The sequence below is a fragment of the Natator depressus genome, chromosome 1 (genome assembly GCF_965152275.1).
Source record: "Natator depressus isolate rNatDep1 chromosome 1, rNatDep2.hap1, whole genome shotgun sequence".
NCBI lineage: Eukaryota > Metazoa > Chordata > Testudines > Cheloniidae > Natator > Natator depressus.
Genome location: NC_134234.1, coordinates 256,193,595 through 256,220,207, shown reverse-complemented (window position 1 = coordinate 256,220,207; position 26,613 = coordinate 256,193,595). Strand labels below are relative to the sequence as shown.

At 44.7% G+C, this 26,613-nt stretch overlaps 1 protein-coding gene across 1 annotated transcript in view; it reads right to left on the bottom strand.

The window, feature by feature from the left end:
* The window catches only part of CACNA1I (calcium voltage-gated channel subunit alpha1 I), a 252,710-nt gene that overhangs the window by 128,340 nt on the left and 97,757 nt on the right, over positions 1 to 26,613 (bottom strand). The gene's annotated exons all lie outside the window — the stretch shown is intronic.

Genomic DNA, 26,613 nt, shown 5'->3' with positions numbered 1-26,613 from the left:
TGCATATATAGCATGAGTTTACAGCTGATCTATCCCTGCTCTCTACCTGCTAAGAGATGGAGTGTTCTCTCTGGCATGGGCGTCCCTCTGGATAAGATTGGCTAAAAGGTAGATGACTACAGCACTAGAGGCTGGAACTGGGTGCTCTTGTTGCTGGGGTGTCAGCAGTAGCTTCACTAAAGGAATCAAAGGGAAGCCCCCTTTTGCCCCCACCATTTTGGCCAAGCTACTAGGAGCCAAAAGCTTTGCTTTCACCCAGGTCATTCTAATGAGACGGCCCCTATATTGTTTTGACACCCGGTAAATGTTTGTTTGTACTTTTAAACAGAAGACTAGTGCCCTCCACTGGCAACGTGGGTTAATCACTGGTCCCACAATTGGACAGTTACATCTGTATAATGGTGTAAGAAGGCTGGTCCAGTGGTTAGGGTGCTAGCCTGATGCTGGGCAGACTTAGGTGAATTCCCTGCTCTACCCCAGGCTTCCTCCTCTGATCTTGCGTAAATCATTTAGTTTCCCTCTGCCTCAGTTCCCCAGCTGTAAAAGGGGATAATAGCACAGCCTTGCCTCACAGGGGTGTCGTGAGGATAAACACAGAACAGATTATGAGACACTCAAATACTATGTTAATGGGGCCACATAAGTACCTAAGAGAGAAAGATTCCCCAATTTTGCCAACTATGGTGATTTTACTGTGATCTCACAATATTCGGTGTTTTTCTTAAAGCCCTAGCTCCCGAAGTCATGCATTACATAAGAATCTCAGTTCTCATACATAATAAAAATTTTCTAGCCCTCATGGTTGCGGAGAAAAGCTTAAAAAATATGAACCCTAAAGACCCAAACACCAGAAGGCAAATACCCACAGGTGCCAACTTTGTCATTCCTGGGGCATGCTCGACCCCTGCTCTGCCCCAGGCCCTGCCTCCACTCCACCCCTTCCCCCAAACCCCAGCCCCTGCCCCTCCTCTTTCTGCCCCCACCCCTTCCCACCCCCTCCCCTGAGCATTCCCTGCCCTTGCTCCTCCCCCGCACCTCCTGCATGCTGCTAAACAGCTGATCTGCAGTGGGCAGGAGGCGCTGGGGGGAGGGGGAGAAGCTGATTGGGGGGCTGCTGGTGGGAGCTGAGTATCCGCTATTTTTTTTCCCATGGGTGCTCCAGCCCTGGAGCACCCACGGAGTCGCTGCCTATAGAAATACCCCACATCTGTTATTTTTAAAAACCACCTGATTTTTGGACACTTGGGGTTGGCCATACTAGATTTCCCCTCCCCTTTTTAGAAACTGGCGCCCTGAAAGTTTGTAGTTGCCATGCAGGTTTCCCTCGTTACATTGTTGAGCATCCTTGTGGTTAAAATGACAGAAAAAAGGCTCCCACCCTTGTCACTCTGTAGTCTTCCTTTCAGTGAAGGTGGGTCTCCAAAAGACCCATTGTAGCTACAGTTGAGAGAGAGAAAGTCTGATGAGAAAAATGGAGCATCTCCCGCTTGGAATTGGGAGGGGTCACTGTCAACTTGAGTCTATGGAAGGAGGTAATTATAACTACCTGCTGCCTTCAATGTGTCACCACTGTCAGCCACAAGGACTGTCTCCAGTCACCACGGCAACAGCCTAGAACCAAGTTTTTAATCTTCACTTCTGCAATGTCTCTCCCTCCCTCTCTGCTCTCTCCCCTTCTCTTGTGTTTGAGCCTGTAATTAATTTCAGCTGCTGACAAAGCTGGTATTCAAAATCTGCATCATTCAGTCAGAAGTTTCATTTCTAATTAACTTTTCTGAAGTTCAAGTCTTCTAATTACAAGTGAATTTTCCCCCTTTCTCCCCCACACATTTCTCTTTTTCCCTAGCTGTTCCTCTCCCACCCCCCCCCCCCTCTCTGCTCCAATCCCTCCTTCTCCTGTCATTGCTCTCCTTCTCGTTCTGAGTTCTGGATCCCAAAGGGATGGAGAAGTGACAACACACTTTCACAACAAGGCCTGTCGCCAAAGGTGGGCTTAGGAAATGAAAACAGGAACTCAGACGTTGTCAAAATGGATCAGATCAGCTTTATGTCTAGTCCAGCATCCTCTCTCTGACAGAGGCCAGCAACAGATGCTTCAGAAGAAGGTGCAAGAAAACCTGTAGTGAACAATTCTGTAATAACTTGCCCTCAGGGGAAGTTTCTTCCTAACCACTGTCAGTTAGCAGTTGATTTATGCCCTGAAACTTAAAGGGTTCATATCTCTCATTTAAATTTTTTTGTCCTGTCTCCCATACCCATGGATTGCTCTCATTAGCCATATAACTGTCTCCTCCTTTCAGAATCCTGTTAAGCTCTTGGCCGCAGCGCTGTCTTGTGGCAATGAGTTCTGTAACAGGATGGCTTGCCCTTTACGGGCTGGGGCCTGAGGGCAACCAACCCCTATTTCTGAAGAAACTACTACAGCCCTACTGTGCCACAGTAGCAGCCTGGATGGAGCCTGATGGAGGGCAGCAGGAAGACACAAAGATGAAGTGAGCTGTAGCTCACGAAAGCTCATGCTCAGATAAACTGGTTAGTCTCTAAGGTGCCACAAGTCTTCCTGTTCTTTTTGCGGATACAGACTAACACGGCTGCTACTCTGAAACAAAGAAAGGGGAATCTCAGCAAGTGAGAAAGGCTCCTATCAGGGAAGTTAAGTAATCAGAGCGAGGAGGCTGAACTCCACCCAGATAAAGCCTCCAAGTGACTGTGATTAGGACCCAGCTCTGGGAAGAAGGGCTGAGAACTCCCTACTTAAGAGAAAAGAGACATTGAATGGGGTTTGGGGGCATCAAACTCCTACTTGGGAGGAGACCTTTGAACTGGGACCCATCTCTGGGAAGAAAGGCTGGATGCTTCCCTACCTAAGGGGAGAGAGACACTGAACTGGGGCTGGAGCCTGGCGAGCCAGTGTGTCCCCAGAGAACTAAATAAATTGGACCCCCAGAAGGGGAGTGATTTGATTACCTTTGGACTGCGTAAGTTATTCAGGGGCCTTGAAGGGGAGGAAAGAGAGGCAGGATGCCAGAGAGTGACCTCTGGTCACAAGGGAACACTCAGGAAGCAGCCAGTCCTATTATAAGTTCCAGATCCAGGTTTATTAGGCTTTGCTTGAGAAGTATGTCCCTTTTATCAGTTCTACATTTGTTGGCTTTCAACTTCAGTGACAATTCACAGTGCCAGTCATCTATCTCCTTCCCTCATCCTCTTGTCTATTGATTTTCTAGCAGCTGGACAGCCTGCACTCTCTGGAGCATCAGCCAAATGGCTAATTGTCCTTTAACTTCTGCTCTCAACCAGTCAAGGTGGTGTTGGAAGTGGGAAGCTGAAGTCTACTTTAGGGGATGTGTAGGACACCAACTTGGGCTATAACAGGATCACTGCCTGTCTTAAAAAGTATGGTACACCTTGGATTGTGTGGGACAATTAAAGATACCTTCATGTATTTCCGGCATCTGTATGTCATGAAAATACATGATGATAATTAACGCACTGATGTGAGACCATGAGATGAAACTGAAAACATCGCAATGTTGTGACACTGGGAAATCATTTGGTTTCAATTCCCATAGGACAAGTAACAATAGGAGGGAAAATCTGGCCCCAAATGGATTACTATCAGCCACAATCATTTCTGTTTCTCCTAGACAAAAAACAAAACTAAGTGAAGTCCAAGTGTTGTGCATTTTGCAGGCATGGCCCACTTCCCTGCTCTCCCTAAACCAGAGTCCACTTTATAGCTCATGAGAGAGCATCAAACCCAGAAAGTTTCCTACTGGCTGAGACCCCAGACAATTAAAAATATAGATAAATTTCCATGGAGAACACTAGGATCCTTGGACTGACGTCCTGCTAACTTTCCAGCCCCTCTCCCTGCTACATACCTTGTGTCAGCCCACTCCCAAAATCTCTTGGGCCAAATTCATCCTTGGCAGACCTCTGTTGGGATTATGTCAGGGAAATTTAGCTCTGGTGACTGGCCAGCCACGGGAACTGAATTTTTCCGGTCCTATGGGAAGAACAAGCTAGCTAAAGGGAGATTGTAGGGATTCTACAATGATAACAGTGGGCACTACATTGACAGAGTTGCTGTAGGACTGGAATAGTAGTGGAAGCTGTAGGCCCCATGGAGAGACAACCCCAAACACACAGCCATGTGCAACCTATCCCAAGCACCACATAGTGACACACAGTCCCATCCCCTCCTCACTTTGAATTCCTGCCAGTCAGCAGCACTCACAAGAAGTGCCTTTCATGGAGGCAGTTGTGGGCACTTTGCCAGCTAGATGAGAATCACTTTAGCATCGTCCTCTCCTCCCTGCTTCTCTCTCCCTCCCCCGCCAATCCCACCATCTTTTTGCTTGGTTCACAGCCACTTCATTTCAATCAGTCAGATTTCTGATGATTATACTTTCCTTCCCTCCCCTTTAAATAGCCTTGTTCAGGACTGGAGAGCAGAGCTGCATTTCTTCCTTGGCTCTCTCTCTCTCTCTCTCTCTCTCCCCGTGCCCCTAATGTAGGATCATGGGGAGGCAGCGGGATGCCCGTGGCTGATGCAGGACTGTTAATATTGCATTTATAGTGGGAGGAGTGACTTGTGCTATGAAGGATAAAGAGACTGGTAGCTCCAGGGAATGAAATTCTCTCACTCACTCTCTCTCCACTGCCCCCTCATCTTCCTTTGGTCTTCCTTTTGCAGACTTTCTATTGGGTGGGTGTCTACTCTTGTTCTCCTCACCCTCTTTTTTCTTATCCTCAGTCATCCTTCTCTGCTCCCTGCTCTCTTTCTATAGGACAAGCATGTAACAAACGCAGCAGCAACACAGTTCCCTTAGGTCTTAATCTGCAAGTCTGATCCACCAGCAAAGCTGAGTGATAATCAGAATCTATTGCCCATTGAAAATTCCAATATTTCACCAATTTTTTCATCTCAAATTGGATAGAAAAGTCAAAAATTTTTACAGAACAAAAAGTTGCAAACATTTCCAATTGGAAATGTTGAAACATTTCAACGCTGTTGATCTGAATGAAACCTTCTGACATTCCTGAAATGAAGTGTTTCAGTTTGTCGACATGAATTGAAACATTCTCTTTCTAGTCAGTATGAAACAGAATGTTTCAATTCATGTCAACAAACTGAAACACTTCATTTCAGGAATGTCAGGTGGTTTCATTTAGATCAACAGTGTTGAAATGACTAGACACTGCATTGTCCTATGATGCCACAGTTCCTTATGGCAATTATAGTATGGCGCCCCATGCCTTAATTCTTTCCCTTAGGTTGGACTCCCTAGTCAGCCTACTCAATCAGGTGACTTATGATACAGTATATGGCTGGGTCATAGGGGAGATTTTTGGTCAGGTTTGCTGATGGAAAATTGAAATTTTTTGGAAAATTAAATTTCCTGCAGAAAATTTAAATTTTGCAGAAACTGCAGTTTTCATCGAACAATTATTTTTATTAGATAAAAGAAGAGACAAGAAAGTTCAGGTAAAATCAAAGAACCAACTAAGCAACAGCATCAGAGGCCAGTTTCCAACACTGAATAGAGCACCATATCCAAATGGATTTTCTAACTTCTATAGACTGCTCAGACCGAAAACCCGAGATCTGGATTCAGATCACGATTTTATAGTTCAAATCTACCTCTAACACATGAACACTGATTCTGAATGCAACTGGATTTTAAACCAAAAGTTGGGAGTGTTCAGATCACAGGTTTTGGTCCCTGTCTGTCTCCGTCTCCCCTCCCACTCTACCCCCACCCACACAGATGAGAAGTCTCATTCAGTGTAAATCAAGAGTATTTTCATTGAAGTCAATATATTGCTACTGATGTGAGTGGAGAATCGGGTCCATGAAGTTCAAATCTAGATAGATAACAACAGACCTAAAATCTAGATTTCGAGTCTGGGTTTCTGGCTCAGCAGTTTTCTACTGATGTCCCTTCTCCTCCCCACTTCAAGGGGAAGAAGATGGTGACCTGTAGCTGTGCCCATTTCATTAGAAGCTTTGAGAACACACGCTGTCACTTCCCTACAGTGGCATAATGTTCAGAGCTGAAGCCACATCACCTCAAGCTGTGACCTCATCAAATCTCATAACATGACGCCGGGTCAAGTGTTTGGATGGGGGCCTCCAAGAGAAAGCCAGAATGTTGCAGGAAGTGACATTTGTGACTCAACAGGAGGTGCTGTTTTCCATGAGTCAGTACTGAACCAATGCCCTCTAGAATAGTGTTGGAGCGCTGTGTTGCCAGATGAGACATGCAATCAAGGTCCTCACCATGTGAGAATATTAAAAGACCCCACAGTCCTTTTTCCATGAATATGGTTATTAGCTCTGGTATCCTCCCCAAATTCAGATTTAGGTAATTACTTTCTGCTGGCCTAAAAGTTCCTTGTGTGGTTTCTATTGAATACAATGTTCTTCTGCACATCTTGTGCTAAATGGTTGTGTAGGAAAGCTGTACACTGTTAAACAGCTGCCAGGTTGCACCACAGAGCTAACTGCAGTTCAGTGGTGGGTCATGATCAGTATATAAACATTGCACAATGCTCTAGGCTGAAGGTGCTACAGAAATGTGGGATATAATATATTATTAACTTATTATTATTAGAAAGCGTGTGGGAAGAATTGAGGAACAACATTTGAATTCTTACCCCGTGGGATCTGCATGGCTCCTCTGGTAGAAGAAACAGCAGGTACTTTACAAGATCAATCAACTCAGTCAGTGGGTAGGGACAAATCCCTGCATTCCTGGCCTCCCCTTGGCTTTATTATCTGGAAAGACTAACCCTGAAATAGATATTTCTCCCATCCTTCTCAGTGGTAAAGACCAATGCAAAGACATCATTTCATTTCTCTACAGCCAGCTTATCTCCCCTCTGAATGACTGCCCTCTGCAGACCCCGGTGGCCTAGCAGATCCTGACTCTGGTGCTGGCTTCCAACTTTTAGTGTATTTAAAGCTTTTCTTATTATCTGTCTTAATGTCTTTGCTATTTGCTCGTCAAATCTCTTCTTAGCCTCTTAACGTCCATTGGACTTTTTACCTGCCAAAGTTTAAGTTCCCTCTATTAGCTTTGCTTATGCTGGATTTCATTGTTTAAAGGATACAATTTTTGGTATGAATAAATTGCTGCACATGGTGATCTAAATTAATGAACGGGATTCCCTCCATTTTGCTTTTTTTTAAAGGAACTTTTGGAGGCCCACATTCAACTCTGAGGTAACTCTTGTTGACTACAGCCAAGTTTAACAGGAATGTGACCTTAATTAAGTTTCTATCAGTCTCCATGATGACTCTTTGGACTTTAAGTTTCCTAGCTTTTCCCTTCAGTCCATTTCTAATGCCTTAATATTTTCAATTCCCACTTCTTGAAGTTTAGCATCCTGGATACTATTATTATTGTATATTATTTGTACTGTAGTAGCGTACAGAGGCCCCAAACAAGATCAGGACCCCATTGTGATGGACACGAGACAAACACATCATGAGAGAGAGTCCCTGCCCCAAAAAGTTTAACCTCAACAGACAAGACATACAAAGGGTAGGAGGGGAAACAGAGGCAGAGAGGAAAACTGACTTGCCCAAGGTCATTCAGCAGATCAGTGGCAGAACAAGAACAGAGCCCAGGTCTTACGATTCCAAGTTCAATATCCTAACCCTCTACACTCAGCACTGCTAGGCTTTTCTTTTCTCTCTCTCTCTATTTTTTTCCCTTCAATATTTTCTTGTACACAATTTACAGTAATTTTTATCCTCTCATCCTATTTTTTCTCCTCTTTCATTTAGTAAAGATGCTCCTCTCTCTATCTTCCCCGTCTCTTTCAATCTCTCATTCCCTCCAACCCATGGGGAAGCTGCACGAAGGGAACCAGTGTGAAGAAGAAGAGAAGCTGCTCTTCCTTTAGGCAGGCAGCCAAGGCCAGATTTTTAAAGGTATTTACGCACCTAAAGATGCAGTTAGGCACCTAAGGGGATTTTTAAAAGCATCTTGGTACCTGTCTGCATCTTTAGGCACCTAAATACCTTTAAAAATCTGCTCCCCTCCCCCTACCACCACCGCTGTGTCCGAAAAATTCCCAGCATCCATAAAGGAGCCTGCTGCATGGGGAAAGCAAAAGAGAGAGATGTGCATGCAGCAGGAGAGCAGCACAAGGTAATGAGAGTGACATGCAGGACAGAAAGAAGGAAGGAAGCTGGGAAATGGCAGACTGAAAGGTCAGTGCAGCAAGCCAAATGCACAGGCCACCAGCATGGTCTGTAGGGATGTTACATACAACAGAGCAGTGCTGGGCACTGTGGTGAAAAGGAGACAACCCTACTGTGTGTTCCCTCCACTCACAGGAGCACCAGCTATATAGTCGGGGGAGGGGGAAGAAGTACTCCAGAATCCACTGAAGCTTACCCCACGTGGGAAAGGAACTGTCAGGATGTATCTGCTACTACAGAGGGATCAGAGCATTAGAAACTAGAGCCAGCACCAGGACTACTGGTCCTGCACAAGGGGGTGAATCAATGCCAGGGGTTCATGTGAATGCATGAAGTGGCTAACGCTGCGCCAGAGCATGTGCACGTAGGGCAATCTTACCATCACTAGTCAGCTCACTTTTTACTGGAATTAAGGTACCTTTGTTGCCCTGAAGGGGAATTCTGAGCTTGTGCTAGAGGCGGCCTGGTTGGTTTTAGAGCTAATGAGTAGAGATGGAGGAACCTCATGGAGTCTGAAGTCGTGCACCCCTCTCTATGTTCCAGGTTCAGGTAACTAATTTGAAGTTATGAACCTTTCTTCCTGTAATTTAACCCTGGCACGTTATTCAAGGGTTATTCAGTTTTTAAAAACCTACACCAAGCCTTTCTCACAAATGGGAAGCAGCTGGGCAACGCAGAGCTTTTCAACCACTGGGTCACAACCCCCTGGGGGATTCTGAAAGGCAATCAAGGGGGACTGCAAGACGTGGAAAAATTTACTACAGTCTAAAGCATAGAAAATCTCGCCCCCCTACTCTCTGCGCACCCTGACCCTTCAAGCTCAAGTATTCTCAGCCTCTCACAACACACAAATGGCAGAGGCTTGTCATTATTTGTACAGTTTTGGCTTTTATAGTAAATGCAAGGGCGTCATGAAAAGTTTTGACTTTGAAAAAGGGCTCGTCCACCTGAAAAGAAGGGGAAACTGACACCAGGGCTAGAAGAAGCCCCATAAACACTCGGGGGGGTGGGGGGGCACACGCAGCTACCGCATATACATTTATTTTTTCATTAGCTGTTTCCCTCTTCCCCTTTTTGCCCACCCCCAGTCTCTCTCTATTTCTTCTTCATCTGCCCTCGTTTTAGTCCATTCTTCCTCCTAGCTTTTATCAGATTTTTTTCTTCTCTGCTTCTTTCCACTCATCCCGCAAGTAAATGGAACATGAACCAAGTTGAACTTTCAATTCCACAATGCTTGAATGGGTTTAAAGGGAGGGGTTTTGCCCACCCTCAGTAACAAGGCCATTACATTTTGAAGCCCCCTTATTAGAACAGTAATGACACCCAGGGACAGATTTTGACCCCCTGCTGCAGCATAAAGGGGCTGTCACACTCTCCACATTGGGCAGTACCCCCCCTCCAAAGGGGTAGTGTAGCTAGTGCTATGCTGCCCTCCAGTACAGGCTTCAGTGTAAGGTTGGGCTAGCGGTGTAGCCAGAGTACACTCGGTTCAGGACAGCCCTCAGACACCCATAAATTAGAGCAGCTCCCAGAGCTAAGTTATGCTGGGGGCCACTATTGTAGACTCACCTTCCCAGAGCACCCCATGGTGGCATGACTTGGTGTTTCAGCAACTCTGCTTCGGCCTCCCCCTCAGCACTTCAGTGGTCTGGTATAATGGTGAGTTAGTGCTCTGGCCAGCTCACACTACAGTTCCACCCCTTTCACGCTGCCATTGTTCCGAACAACGAATGTAGGTCAAAATAATAATAATCAACAGAAGGTGTTCTGCCCTACCTGGGCTCCTCTTCAGCCTCACTCTTTTTGCAGAGCCCAGGGCTTCTCCCGGACATCCCTCAACAAAACAAAACCACCCGACAAAATACAAACTAAGCAACTTCCGCCCACCCAAGGCTTGAGCCTTTAGTCCATCTTAGGTTCTCCCCAACTCACTGCTCTTCCACAGAGTGTCAGCCCACAGGGCTGCCCTTCCTGCAGGCTTGCTCCTTTTTCAAGACCCACCACAGAAGTTAACTTCATTCCTGTAACTTTCCCTTGGTTCTCCTTCTGCCTGGCTCCTGTCAGGACCTTCCCACAGAGAGGGAACTCCAGACCACCTCTCTCCTGGGTCTCCTCCTGCTTCCCCTAACTATTCTGAACCATTCATTTCAACTTCTCCCTGACCCTGACACATCCTCCAGGTGTAAAAAGTTGGGGCTAATCGAGCTCTCCTGCTCTGATCAATCCCTTCTCAGCTGGTGTGGGGTTTGCACACCCCATCACAGCCACACCCATCGTTGCAGTAGTCCAAGATTAGGAAGGTACAAAGATGGCATAAAGCCACCTCCTGGGCTGTGGCAGAATCTGGAGCATAGTGCCTACACTACCACATATTTCTGTACAGTGTTTCTTATTCAGTATAGGGAAGAACATATCATGTAAATAAAGAGAAAGTCAAGGGTGTACTGTGTATTCCATTACACTGAAGAAATTGCACACAACTTACCTGGAATGCCTGGGAACAAGCAGAAAGGGCTTGGTACCAGCTCCTGCTATTTGTTTCAATACATTTTCATTATTGACTGTCATTGAATAAAACGTATTTATTTTCAGCCTTCCTGGATGTGTCTCCCTAGCTAACCTAACCTTTTTTCTCGCTGTCTCCCCTTGTTCTAACACTTGTAACTGATCTTTCTCAGATGCATCCCAGGATCCTGTGCTCCTGTTCCCAAAGGACTTGCTGCAGGAATTGGTAGTGTTGTATGGGGCACACGCCTGGGGTCTGGAAGAACAACCAAGTGAGCAAATCTGATTCAGCAGGCAACTGGCAACAGGGAACTACAGCGGGCTCATAATTGCTCAGGCTCCCTGCAGCAGCTAATCACTCCACTGGGACACAAAGAGGTAAAGAACAGCTTCCCTAAAGGGAAATGGATAATGTGAAGGGGTAGGGGTGGGGAGACAGACACACATTAATTTATTTTAACTTGCTCTAGCCTAAGGAGGGGGAAAAGAGCGCCTGGAGACATACTGGTATTCTCCCCTTAAATCTCTGTCTCTCTGCCTACCCCTACAGCACACAGCAACAGGGCTGCATGGCCTAGAGACACATAATTATGATAATATTTAGTCATCTACAGCTATCTTCAAAGTCCTATACAAACATTACCTAACCCTCATAACACCTCCTATGACACAGGGAAATAGTATCCCTATTTTACACATGGGAAAAGAGGTAGAGAGATTTAAGGCCGAGTTTGTCAAAAATGGCCTCTGATTTTAGGTATCCAAGATGCGAAAGGTAGGGCCTGATTTTCAGAAGTGCTGAACACCCCAAACTCTAACAAAGCCCACAGGAGCTGTGGGGGTTCTGCACTTCTGAAGATCAGAGCCCAAATGCCTCAGGTTAAGCAGCCAAAAATGAAGGAACCTAAAATGAAAGCTCACTTTTGAAAATGTTGTCCCTAGTGACTTACCTGAGGTCACACAGTGAGTCACTGGCAGAGCCAACATAAGAACTCATGTGTTCCTGACTTCCAGTCCATATTCACTAGACCACACTGCCTTCCTCTAAGGGCAGACACAGCCCTAAAGAAAAGTGTCATCATAAAGTGAAGCATGCTCAATCCTCCATAATAATGGCCACTGTTCTGTTTGGAAAGGGCTGGGTACTGTTTCAGCAATTTGTTTAAATTACAGTGGGTGCACATCTTCTTATTATTATTTATTATTTTCATTATTATTAGCTATCTGTATTTCAGTAAGTTCAAGAGGGCCTCAACCAAGATCAAGAGCCCATTGTGCTGGGTACTGTACCAACATACAATAAAAAGAAAAAGGAGTACTTGTGGCACCTTACACATTGTGCCTGCCCAGAGAGCTTAGACTCTCAATAAACAAGACAGACAAAGGTAGAGAGATTGTAATACTTCCCATCTGCATTCTGAAGATGAGAAGCCAAGGCATAGAGAGATGAAGTGACTTCCCCAAGGTCACAGAGGCAGTCTGGGGCAAAGCGAGGAGTTGAACGCAGGTCTCCTGAGTTGTACTGCAGTGCCTTAACCACAAGATCACTCCCCTCTCAGCGAGAATGCATTATGTTCACAGGGATGCTGAAAGCATTGTCCCCATATAAATCTTTCCAGTGAATGTTTGAAATGCTACATGTTTCGTTTTACAGCTGCAGCTGGTCAGTTGCATTTATATTACTGCACTTGATTTTATTATTTGCAGGGCCACATAAGGCAGGCAGTGCTTCATTTCCCATTCAGACTCACCTTTGGCTATTGAAGTGTCTAGTATACTGATAACTGGGAATCGGGAGATCTGCATTCCATCCCTTCATCTGTCCTGACTTGCAATATGATCTTGGGTGAGCAACTTACAGCCAAATTCCACCTTCAGTTACAGAGCGCAATTAAGTCTACATGTCTCAGTTTTTCCATCTGTAAAGTATTTACCTTCTTTCTAATGCATTTTGGGATCACAAATAAAAAGGTGTCATTACAAAGTGCAAATTATTGTCATGCTATTCTACAGAATGAAAGGTTTCACAACGAAATTATTATTGCATACTATGTGCCAGTATGACAATCAGCCAGTTTATCAACCAGCAAATCACCTGTTATTAATATGCTATAGTTGTTTACCTCTGATATTTCTTCCTTCTGCATTCATCACCATGGTTCAGCTTTGTGACCTGGTAGTACATGACCACTGTCGTATCTGTATGTATTCACAGAGCCTACCTCACAATCTGTCTGAGGTTTTTCCACCACTGAAGTATCTAAGCACCCTCTATTTAGAAATTCTCTTTTGACATTGTCTCTGGAAACACACACACACCCTCCCTCATATCCACAATCAACCGTATTTTCACCATATAGTGTATAGCTGGAGTTTATGGTAATCTTTTGATTATTCTCACCCATCACATTACAGTACATCTAGCCCTCCTCTCCACACATGCCATTGCTGCTGTTCCACTTTTGATTTGAAGAGTTTCACTGGGTTACACTTATTGGTTGTTTTTATTCTTAACAGCTGTGCATATTTTTATGTGACTCCATGGGAGCTGTTTCCTTATTGGATTGTTCTTCATTCTCATCAGTCCAACTTCTGACTGGTTAACTACTGTATGTTGCATTAAAGTTTCACTTGAATTTCTTCTGACCCTAGCAGATTTCACTGAACATCTGAACATGCAGTCAACTCTCCCTGAGATTTCCTTCTCTCCCTAAATCCACCAGTTTAAAGAACCACTCCTATCCACATACATTTTCAATGCCAGCAGTCTGTTTCCCTTTCGGTTAAAGGAATGAAATCACTTACATATGAGGAGGGACTGAAAATTAATATTTAGCCAGGCAATGGCTTGTCAAAAATACTGGAGGGTCTAGTGAAAACTGAACCTTCTCTCCTACTTGCCCTGTCCCAGAAGACGCGGTCATGTGGTGACTAGTGGCTGGTTAATGTAGAACCAAGAAAAGGAAAAGCTACTTCATGCAGTGAATGCTTTATCTCTGGAATTCTCTGATTTGGGGAGGAGGGGCATTGAATCAAATAGCCTGGCTGGACTTTAGAGAGATAAAAGAATCTTGGTAACACTTGCAACTATGCAAGCTAAGGTAATGGCAACTAGGTGTAACACAGTTACCATAGGTTTCAGAATAGCAGCCGTGTTAGTCTGTATTCGCAAAAAGAAAAGGAGTACTTGTGGCACCTTAGAGACTAACCAATTTATTTGCTCATAAGGTGCCACAAGTACTCCTTTTCTTTTTACAGTTACCATAGGGCTCACAAAGGTTATACAGCACTGAATCACTGAGATGGTCCATGAAGGATGGTGGTCACCTTCACCATTTTCTGAGGTATCTGTGATTGGCTACTGCTGGATACCTAAATTTGGTGGCCTAATAGCCTGATCCAGCATGGCAAATTTATGCTCCTATGTAAGGTGGAGGCTGTTCCTTAAGTATAGGGTCTCCTTTTCCCAAAAGGTTCACCAGTGCCTAATAGAACTTGGGTCCCTCTTCTCTACACTGTCTTTTCATTCATCCATTTAATTCTTCCTGCCTAGATGACTCAGAACACGAGACTGACAGTATTTTAGAAAAGGCTAGTGAGAGGCCTTGACTTTAGGCTTTCTTGCTAATAATGTAAATTAAGTTTTTAAGACCTCTCTCCTACAGATTCGTACATCACTGTTACTAAAATGTACCATAAGCACAGACTTCTCCTCAGCTGTCTCTGAGGTCTGCTCTGTGCTACAGAATTAGGTCGACACAAGGCTGCTTACGTCGACCTAACTACGGAAGCGTCTACGCTTAAATTTCACTCCTGCTGATGTAACTGCCCCACTAAACCAACTTAATAACTCCACCTCCATGAGCAGAGTAGACTCACGGTCGATGTAGTTAAGTCAATGCAATGTCAACACGGCATTGTTTGTGTCGACTGTTACTGGCTTTCAGGAGCCATCCCACAATGCCTCACACTGACAGTACAATCGATACACGCGCTCCTAGTAAGGACACGCTCCACTGACACAAGAAGCGAAGTATAGACCCATAAACGCGATGTAATTACTGCAACAGCTGTATGTTCACATAAGTTAGGTTGACTTAATTTTTCAGGGTAGACATGGCCTAAGAGACTTACATGTCTTATGGCATTTGACATATCCTTGTATCCAGTGGCCAAATTGTTTTACAGGTCTCCTGGTCATCAGACATCCAGCGGTCTATGTTCTGGATGACAGAATAATCTCCTCTCTCCATAGCCTGATTGCACAGCACACTGACGTAGCCTATGCACACAGAGTGGAGACTACCAGCAGCAGTTCGCCTCACATGTCTGCACAAGTGGACATGGCTCTAATCCTGCAGGCCATCTGGCTGTGGACGTAAGGGAGGCAAACTGACATTACCAAATGCATCATTGCATAAGAGGTAGGTGTTAATTATTGTCATCATCAGCAAGGGATTATTGGTCTTGAATGAGGCTGTTGAGGAAGGTAGCGAGAGACCAGTCAAAATAATTGGAAAAGAGTCCCTTTCTCTAACGATGTGGTGCTCATGGTCTACACAGGGGTCAACCTAAAATTTCTCAGTAGTGACGCATCACAGCCTCTGATCCCACCTCACTTCTCCTTGCTCCCTGCCCCATTGAGGGCAGGGATTGGGAAGAGGAGGAGAAAGGGACATGGGAAGGCGCAAAAGAGAAGTCTTAAAAGAACTCATGGACAGTTGTATCACTGAAAGTTAGGAAAAGAGGTAAGCCTGAGAGGGTGCTATAGCGACCCAATGTCCCAAGCAATCACTTGTTTTGCAGCCAGGAGGTCATTCATTTCACAAGTCCATTACTATGGGGCTTTGTGGAAGGTGGTGAAGGAAATTATTTCAGTTTTAGTCAATTTTAGGACTGAAATATTTTACCTCACTTAGCTTCACACACTAAATTCCAGGTGAAGGTGGGAGAGAGAAAAGTCCTGGGTTTTTGTGGCACCTTGGAATGGGTGCTGCCCCATGGAAGGAGAAAGAAACCCACCCGTATTTCAGCACTGCCACCTCTGCTAGAATGGAGTCCTTGGGCATGTCCTATGGCAGGAGGGTTGAAATGGAACTGGAGCCCTGTGCCCTCTGGAATGGACTTTGTGTATCCCCACAGCACATAAGCATATTCTGCTCTCAGGCAATCCGTGCTAAGCATTTCAGTTCACTGTATTTAGAAACCTTTAACATTATTTATGACAGCACATGGAGAGAAAGCAAAGTTAGCACTCAGGTCAGAATGGCAAAGAGTGACTTGGCATGCACTGGAGAAGCCAGCCACTGAATAGTCAGCAGTAAATCTTTAATGGATGAGAGCAAAGTGCTGCTGGCTTCTTCCCAGAAAGAACAGCCTGTCCCCTAAGCCAGCTCAGCATCTGAACCCTCCTCGCCATCATGGGACATGACAAATCACCAGCCAACAGCCAGATGGCTAAGGTCCTGCACATACCTCAGGAACTGAGAAAGTGTTGCCAAGGCGACAGCTGCTGGCCAGGTTGACAGCTGGAAGCCAGACCGGTTGCTTAGTGCCCAGTACTGGTGTCAGCCGCACATTCAAAACCCAGCACACTGCGCCGGACTGATAAGACTTTTTCCCTTCCTCCACGCACTGCCTTTCCCACCTGCCTGACCCTAAGAATTGTGAGAGGGGAAAAATAGAATTTTCACTCATTTGTGTGCGGTAACCCCTATTATATTTTTTTGTCTAAACCCAGCTTCATTTCCCTAGTGTAATTAGTTCTGTTGACCTTTCAAACATACTTCCAGCCTTACAGAACTATAAATTGCAAAGCAGTAACTATTATGTAGACCGTGCTGTCATTTACAAAGCTCTTTACAGGTCCTGTCTCCCTATGCATTAAAATCATTACAATGGACCCACCCCAGGCCCTAGTCTTTGTAACAGATCCTTTCCCCCCACCATTAGCAGTTGCACTAATCTTTCACATTCTTCCCTTCAGACCCCTAAGTGCTGCCTTTCAGGATTTTGTTGAAGATGCCTAAAAAGAAATGCTAAACTACGCTGGTCCCATTATAGACTGTCACATGACAACTCTGATATACAGCATGTGTCTGTGTGAGGATAGCTTGTATATAAAAGATACATACACTACATGGAGTCAGTAACCACGTGATAAATGGAGCTCAGCCATATGATCTGTACTTTCACTGGAAACTGGCATACTTTCCAAAGTTTTGATTGCTTCTATGTTTAACCTTACCCTGGAATTTCCAGGCATTTTTATGGTCATATGTTTGTTACTTGCAAAGTTATTTAGTTATTTTATGTTTAAATTAGTGAAACCTACTCACAAACATAACTTCTACTTAATGAAATTGGTTGGTGTGTGTGTTCACATGTAGGAATTTCCTTAGTTTTTCTAGTTAGTCCTAACATGGGCTGGGGGACTGAAAAGGGCTTGGAGAGCCATTCCCCCTTAGTACTGACTTCATGAGGTCTGTAGGAGAGGAGCAGCCCAGGCACTCCCAAAGATGCTGATGGGTAACATGGAAGGGATGTTCCTCTTGCAGCAACTGCCACAGCAAGGAGGGATGCACCTTGCCACAGCAGCTCCCTTGAAGGCCTGAACCAAAGCCAACTGAAATCAAAAGACTTTCAACTGACTTGAATGACCTTTAGATCAGGCCCTGAGGGAGCAACTGCTGCTCCACCACGGGCCCAGAGACAGTTAATATTTTAACTAGCAGAGCTGGCCTTAGTCTTTTGGGGTGGGACTGTAAACCAATTTTTTGCCTCCCCTCCAAACATGGCCAAACCTTGTCCTTCATGCTGCTCACCCTGGGGGCAGCCTGAGGATTTTGGGGAGGCAATTCTTTAGGCTACATGCCCAGAATTAATCAGCTCATTATACATACAAAGTTGGGGCATGGCGTGGGAGGGGGAATCATTAGAAGTGACTGGTCCTGACAGCTTTCGTGAGCAGTTTGCATCAGTATAAATCTGTTTGTCTAGACTTCCATTTAAAAAAAAAAAAAAAAAAAAAGGTAAGCCAAGATTCTCCTTGCTGGAGCCCACAGACCAGCTCTGGTAACACAGGCCTTGTATCTGCCCCCTCCAGTTCAGGAGCTACATTTTACCTCCTCCTTTCCCTTTTTGCTACAGAGTGGTAAAGAAAGGGTAGATGACTTCCAGAACTCAGGTGAACAATACCATATTTTGGGTGCCATGTTACAAAATTTTTTTGACCAATTCCTTTGCACTTGGTAGAAAAATTCTACCACAGACCCAGGCCTAACCTGCCAATTTTGAGGCAAATATTCCTTGGTTTGTGGATTTTTAGAGTGGAGGCCAAAATTGGGTTTATAATGGAAACTTAGTTGCAAACCTTTAGTATAGGGAGGTAATTGTCACTCCACTAAAAAGGAGATTTCTCTTTTTCCAATAGTACTCAATGCTCACTTCTACCTGTGGAATGTCTGGAGATAAACTTTAAAACTGCTGGAAATGGCCCACCTTGATTATCACTAAAAGCTCTCCTGCTGGTAATAGCTCACCTTAAGTGATCACTCTCGTTACAGTGTGTATGGTAACACCCATTGTTTCATGTTCTCTATGTATATAGACAGGTTTCAGAGTATCAGCCATGTTAGTCTGTATTCGCAAAAAGAAAAGGAGGACTTGTGGCACCTTAGAGACTAACCAATTTATTTGAGCATAAGCTTTTGTGAGCTACAGCTCACTTCATTGGATGCATTATGCTTATGCTCAAATAAATTGGTTAGTCTCTAAGGTGCCACAAGTCCTCCTTTTCTTTCTATGTATATAAATCTCCCCACTGTATTTTCCACTGCATGCATCCAATGAAGTGAGCTGTAGCTCACGAAAGCTTATGCTCAAATAAATTTGTTAGTCTCTAAGGTGCCACAAGTCCTCCTTTTCTTTTAAAGCTGTGAAATGTTTAAGCCTAGGAAAGCCATCTTAGGTCATTCTTATGGATCCCTATTATGAGGTTCACTTGCCACCACAGCACCCCTTTGAGTCAGGAAGCGGTGTTGCAGAGGCTCATCCACTCTAGCCCTCTTGGTGTCCTGGTTCTGCAGCAGTCCAAACCGCTGCTTCCGTGGCCTAGACGTCCAGTCAGGTCAGCTTTCAGTCCATTACACCACCTTCATAGATGTAAATCCCACTTCCTGCACTGCAGAGATCATTCTTGACTTCTCTCAAGGAGTTGGAGATGTAACATACACCACAGGGTGTATGCAAAACTATTTTCTGACAGTGAGGATGTGTTAGGCTATGGAACATGCTGAAAGAAAGTGATGGAAGCCCCAGTGCTTAGGAAAATCTTAACCTAGACAAAAAACCAAACAAATGTCCTGGAGGGAACAATCCAGTGCTGACTGGAAGATCTTAGAGGCCTTTCCCAAATCTAATACCCATGACACAGAGATAAGTGGAATTTAACAATGGCATGCATTTGGTTCTTGTGACAATGAGAGGGGGATGGCATGCAATGTAGGCAGGAAGAAGCCTTTTCCCTTGCCTCTTCTGACTGGCTGTGCTCCCTGCCTCTTCTGACTGGCTGTGCTCCCTGCTATTCCAGTCCTGCTCCCCAGCGCAGCATCTGCATTTTCATCTTGTCCAGCAGTACCTCCTGCTGCGCACTCTGAGCAGAGACTTATGGGTTGCATGGTGGTGCCTGTCATGAGAGATTTCCGCTATGGCTGAGAGCAGCAAACTCACTTTGCCTGTGTCCTAGTGTCAGAATTAGTGCTCAAGTATTTGAGCTGTCTTTCCTTTCAATGACAGGTTTCAGAGTAACAGCCATGTTAGTCTGTATTCGCAAAAAGAAAAGGAGTACTTGTGGCACCTTAGAGACTAACCAATTTATCTGAGCATAAGCTTTCGTGAGCTACAGCTCACTTCATCGGATGCATACTCTAAGGTGCCACAAGTACTCCTTTCCTTTCAATGAAAGTTACTTTGTTTTAAAATTATGCATTTGTTTTATTCTGGGTTGTTAATCCTGACGCTCAGCAGGGGTACCAAGTATTCATGGACCCTCAAATCTTTTATCAAAGAAAGGTTGCTGGGTTTGGTTTTCTAAGTGATTCTTTTATAACAAATATTATCCTGTCAGGGTTAGTAAACAAGCCACATTTGGGTGAAATCTAACTCAATCTGCTTCCTGTTGCTCTTTAAAACAGAGGAATTCAGAGAAGGCCTCTACAATGAGAAAAAAATGGATTTGGTTTATTTTAGGAGCAGAGACTGAGCTTGGGTTTTCTCTGAAATATGAAATATCCCTTGATTGTGCAAATACATCCTGATAGTGTTTTTGTGTTCTTGTCACTCCTGATTTATGGGGCCTTTTCTCCACTCAGAATAATTTGCATTTCAATTTCCATTACTTGTACTTCTCCCTGCAGCGTTCCAACCCTGAAAGCAAGCTTGTGCTGTTCTGCCCCAACTGGAATCCCAGATGGCACTGCCCATGCAGCCCTGCACTGCCATCAGGACAATAACAGAGTCCCTGGCTGGCATTGGCAGGGCACTGCTGAGAGGAAGCTCACACCACCGGAATCTCAGATGGCGTGTTAATTCTCTTCCACGTTACATTCAGGAAGTTTGGCATGTTCTGTCTTGCTCCTCCCCCAATTCCTGCATGGAAGTGTCTGATGGAACAAGCAGTGAAATCTGGTGTATCCTGTGTGGGTCTCTGCATGGGACCTTCCTCCTTCATCTTACCACCACTCCCCGCCCCCTCGACAGCAGCCACGAGCAGGAAAAGCAGACTCTGGTATGTGCAAGCTTGTCTTATTCCCAGCAGGAGACTCACCTATCTGCCTTCTCCATTCACAGAAACAGTCACAGAGAATGAGTGGGAGGCCATGATGTGCTCATCCTTGCCTTATTTCCTGCCGTGACATCTCCCCTGTAACAGTACGAACTTATGATCAAATATTTTGTATTTAAAATATACCAAAGGAGCGAAGAGAAGGCTTTGAAGAACAAGAGCTCATCCATTCAAGAGAGATTATAAAAGCTCAACAAAAAAAAGTTAGCTTTGGAAATGGAGAAGGAGTGGCCAGGAGTTTTATAGGTTTTTGAAGGTTTACTTGTGAAATGAGACAGGTCTCTGACCATTTCCTACTGGGAAAGGTGTCCACACCCCATAGAGCAACTCTACCATTGGTATAACAGATCCCTTCAAAAACAAAGGCCCAGGCAAGCCAAGAATTGAATGGGCCACTGACACTGAACAACCTTAGAGGTGAATTCTTCCAGGTCAGGACTGAGACAAGAGGCCAGTGTGGTGGGAAGCTTGTGCTGCTACCTTCCTTGGTGTATGTGCCCTGAGGTTGAAAGAGAGACATTATATTTTATTTCTTCAGCTTCTTACACCATGCCCACCACTGTCGTATCTGAGAGCCTTCCAGGAATGCATTAAACAACGTTTTTTCAAAACTGTCAGTCCAGCACCTATCATCAGCACAAGATTTCATTAAACTCTGGGAAAAAAATGTTTGTCTAAATATTCAGGCCGAAGACGACTCCTCAACTTTGGGAACTGAAGATCCTGCCGTGTGGCCATTGAAAAGGCCATATTTTTCACAATCATTTGGATATTCTTAATCTTGATTGGGTAATGCTGTGACTGCTGGCTCTGGCACTTCCATGGCCAGCTGAAGCCCTGAACCGTAGGGAGATGAACTACTGTTATTTACATGAGAGCTAGAGCCAGTTAAAAAATGGAATTTCCATTCTGCAGGAAATTCCAGTATTTCATTTCGTTCTGATTTGGGACAAAAAGTTGAAATAAAATGTTTTTCCTATTTAAATATTCCAAAATTATTTCATTTCATTAAGGTTGAAATGTTTCATTAATTTCTCATTGAAAGTTTCTATGAAATCGGAGTATTTCTGTGAAACATTTCGATTTTGTCAAATAAGTATTTTCTAATCAATCTACTCAGACCTTAGACACTTCCACAATAGACATCTCAGAGATACTTATGATAAATAGATGTATTATGATGCTATCTGGGTTGTGTGCCTTTTTCTCTGTTGCTTTCCTTCTTTGTTCTCTGAGGTTCATGCAGAGCACTGTAAGTTATGGTGGCTTGCATTACCTACTCTTCTCTTACCTCCCATGCTAAAGGGAGATGACACAAAGACTATGCAAGATGCAAAGAACAATGTAACCAGATTAATCTGTGGAAGGGAAATTCCAACATCCTGTTTCCTGCAGCAAGGGGCAGACACAATCTTTCACTTCTGGATTAGGGAACTGACCCCACACAGGGGAAAAAAATCACAGCAAGCCCTAGCTATTCCATTCACCAGGCATTCACTAATCCCTTCCTCCTCCCCTGTCTGCAGGTTTGATCTTCCTTCAAGGGAACAGCTAGTTCGAAGAATGGTGAGGATTGGAGGGGGGAGGAGCAGAGAGGATATGTACACAGGTTTTCTGCAAGCCCAAGTCAACTCATTCCAGTGATGGCTCAGCCCTGGCACATTCCACAGAGCAGGAAGAGTCGGGAATGTGAAAACGTAAAGCAGGAAAAGGGGAGAGGATGGGGAGTGATACTGGGCAGGCCTGAGGTGCAGTGTCGGAGCTGTGTGTGGAGAGCCCAGGAACAGAATATCAGGGACTACTGCAGGGAAGGGCTAAGATTTATTGGCACAGCTATATGGGAATCGCAGGACTGGAATAACCACAGGTGCTGCGGGTCGTAAATGAAGTGCATTGGGAAAACCTGGTAGGAGGTGGGCCCAGGCGTGGAGCAAGGAGGGGGATGCAGGTTCGAGCTACATGGGAATGTTGGCATTGGGACAGCAAGAGGATTTATAGGTCATCTTTGCGTTGCCCAGGCAGCACTGTATGGAAGAGAAGGCTGGGGGTTCTGGGAAACTAGCACAGGCCCTGCCTCACAGTATTTCTGTCTCCAACTCTCACTTTCACAAGCAGTACATTCAGCAGATAAAAATTTCAAACATTTGGTTGATAAAGCCCAGCTAAGAAAACAGTGTCAACATCTCAGCCTGGCTCGTAGAAATGAGGAATGGGAAAGACCTATCAGGTCACACTTGTATATTCTCCCAAACAATGGAGGGAGATACAATATACGCTGTAATCTCCATTGCTTTCTGACTCGTCTATCTTTATGTCACAGACAGTGCTGCTTTCTAGATGAATTGGAATGCCTTCCAATAGATGGTGATTTAGGGATACAATAGGAATGACAGAAACTTGGTGAGACAAGGTGGGTGAGGGGACGTCGTCGTCACCAACGAGGCCCAGAAAAAGATCATCCTCGTCGACGTCACGGTCTCCTTTGAGAACAGGACTGTGGCCTTTCATGAAGCCCAAGCTCACAAGCTGGAAAAGTACGCTCCCCTGGCCGACACCCTGAGAGCAAAGGGCTACGAGGTGCAGATGGACACTCTGATCATCGGAGCCCTGGGCACCTGGGACCCCTGCAACGACCGTGTGCTGTGGACCTGCATGGCTCATGCGGTGCCTCATGGTCTCAGACACCATCCAGTGGTCCAGGGACATCTACATCGAACACGTCACAGGCCACCGACAGTACCAGGAGGTGTGAGCTGGAGCGACATCATGCATCAACTACGAGAAAGGGACAGAGAAACTTTGTCCGTTGGACCATGTGAACTGGAACCATAAATTCACTGAACGTTAAATCTCACCAAATGAGGGTCAATCCATCATCATCATCGTATCCACTCATTATACTCCACACCTGAATATAGCCATTATATGAACAACATACCCTCATATCTCAATGTCTGTACTTTTACCCCCAATCAGGGTTATTGCAGATTATGTATTCCTTACGCCATCTGATCTTATCTGAATTTTGTACCCCTTGATAATCTGTACATTATTCCCTGATAACCAGAAACTTCTACGCTTAAACTCTGCACGGTTCAATTTTTTTTATACATCTTAATAACATTTTAAAATCTTTTATTAGACCAACTTGTGTTGGTGAAAAACAAGCTTCTGAGCTTGCAAAGAGCTCTTCAGATTAAGCATAAGGTGTTAACAGATTACAAAAGACCATTCAAGGTGAAGTGGCCCATTAACACTTCTGCAGTTATGGACAAAAAGGGGAGGTTTGTGGGTTAAACCATAAATCCAGTGTCTTTATTGAGTCCATGATTTTTAGCAGCTAGCAAAGTTACGAATTTAAGTTCCTACTCCCTGAGTCGTCTTTTGAAGGTGTGCAGGTTTCCTTTGAGGACAAGGACTGAGAGGTCAGATATGGAGTGATCGTTTTGTGAAAAGTGGAAACTTAGTGGAATGACAAAGACCAGTGGGATATTGTAATATCTGGTTGCAAACTATGCAGGAAAGACGGACTAGGCCAAAGTAGTGCTGCACCTTAAAAGATTCCATTGAATCTAGTGAGATAAAAAATTCTGAGTGAAGAAGACGACACAGTTGAATCTATATGGATATCAATCCCAAGCAATAAGACTGTAAATATAGGCCCAAACTCCAGATCAAGAAAAGGAAATTGAATGCAGAATTATGAAAGAAATCCAAGCAGCAGTAAAATCTAACTAAAAAATATAATGAGTTGAACTTCCAACCTATAAATGCTCAAATGGCATGACAGTTTTTCAACACTTTAAATTATTGCTTCTTAGAACAGCTAATTCTACAGCACACAAGAGAGACTGTTCTTGACTTCATCTTAAGTAACACAGAGGAGCAAATTCAAGAAGTGACAGTAAGTGAGCTACTATTTAACAGGGTCCACAACATAATTAGGTTCAATCAGGGCCGGCTCCAGGCACCAGCGTTCCAAGCAGGTGTTTGAGGCGAGAGTTAGAAAGGAGCGGCGGTTCCTCTGGCCGCAGCAGCAATTCGGCAGCAGCTCCCCTGTGCCGCCCGCCGCCACGGCAAATAGACGGCAGCTTCTCCCCTTGGCCGGCCGCGGCGGCAAATCGGCGGCAGCTTCTTCCTTTTGCTGTCTATGTGGCACTTTTTTTTTTTTTTCACTGCTTGGGGCATCAAAACCTGTAGAGCCGGCCCTGGGTTCAATGTACCAGGGGCAGATACAATACTACAAAGGGACACTAAACTTTAGTAAGGGAGAGTTCATTAAAATGAGAAAGTTAGGCCAAAAGGCCCTAAAGTTAAAGGAAAGGAAGTAAAATCCCTAACGGTGGCATGGATGATGCTAAGAAAACAATAATAGAGTCTCAAAAGACATGCAGACTGCTGTGCAAAAAGAAGGAAGCCAAAATGATTAAATAGGGCAAGCATTGACAGGCTATTCATGCCAAACAGAAATCCATCTACATTTGAAAACTGGACCCTAATGAAGCCAATAAACAGGAAAATAAATTACAGCTGGTAGTAAGAAAAAGTGAAATGAGAAGGGCCAAAAAGACATTCAAAGAGCAAATAGCTAATGGTGTAAAAACGAGAGATTCTTTAAGTACATCAGAAGCAGAAAGCCTTGTGCTGGGGTGTGTACCCCACATGGGCCCTGAAAGGGTTAATGTGGGCCTGAGAGACAGCCAGGCTCAGATGGGCTGGAATAGGATCAATTATAAAACCAGGAAGTTTCCAGCAGAAGGGGCTGCAGGGAAAGAGTCTGCAGAGAGGAGAGGAGGTGAAAACCCAAGAGACAGAATAAGCTTTGGTATTCTAACACTAAAAGAAGGGTCAACCCCAGGGGAGTTGTGGGGAAAGGAAGCCTGAGAAAGCTAGGCAGGAAGAAGCCGAGGGAAAGAGCAACAAGGGGTAGGACTGTGCGGACCTTGGCTGCTTGTTATAGGGTCCCTGGGCTGGAACCCAGTGTAGAGGGCAGTCTTGGGTTCCCCTATCAGCCACTGGAAAGTGGCACAGGAGCACTGGAGGTGAAAACCAGACAGCTGGTCCCAAGTGACTGTTACCCCAGAAGGGGAGAACTATAGTGACCGAGCCAAAGGGCCAAGCCGCAAAGCCGGAGCACCCTGAGTCACAGAGAGTGAGAGAGAGATGACAGGGTGTGCAGTGAGCAGCAGAAGGGGGTGTTGGACCTGGAAAGAGCTGATCCCCAGAGCAGCCAGGAGGAGGCACCCCTAGCAGTGAGTGAATCCTTTCACATCTGCAAAAGAACTGGTGGGTTCACTGGGTCATCAGGGGTTAAAGAGAGCAACTAAGGAAGATGAGGGTAATGCTGAGAAGCTAAATTATTTTTGTACCAGTCCTCACCACAGAGAATACTGGGGAGACATCTACCCTGGTCACAAAGATGAGTTACTTTTGGAGGTTGAGATGACAGAAGACAATGTGCTGGAGCAAAGAGATAACTTAAAAAGTAATAAGTCACCAGGGCCAGGCTATACACATCCTAGAGTTCTGAAGGAACTTACTATGAAGTAGCGGAGCTACAAGCAATGTCTCATTCAAACATTTTTTTAAAGGTCTAGGGGTGACCCAGGGAATTACAGACCAGCAAGTCTTACACGTGTACCTCGCAAAATGGTTGAAATGACGATTAAAAACAGAACAACAAAACACTTAGAAGATCATAGGTCTGATAGGGTCACACCAGAATCTGCTCAGGAAAACTGTGTTCTACTAATCTCTTAAAATTCTTTGAATGGATCAAAGTAATGGATAAAGGAGAATTGGTTGGCTTAATTTATTTTGGTTTCCAAAAGGCTTTTCAAAAAGTCCAATACAAGAAGCTATTAAAAACATTAAGTAATCATTGGTTGAGAGGCATAATACTGGCATGGATCAAAAACTGGCTAAAAGACAGATATCAAGGAATAAGATTAAATGATCAGTTTTCATCATGACAGAAGGCTAACCATGAGGTACTCCTAGGTTCTGCTCTGGGTCCCATGTTTAATATATTTATTGATGATCTGGA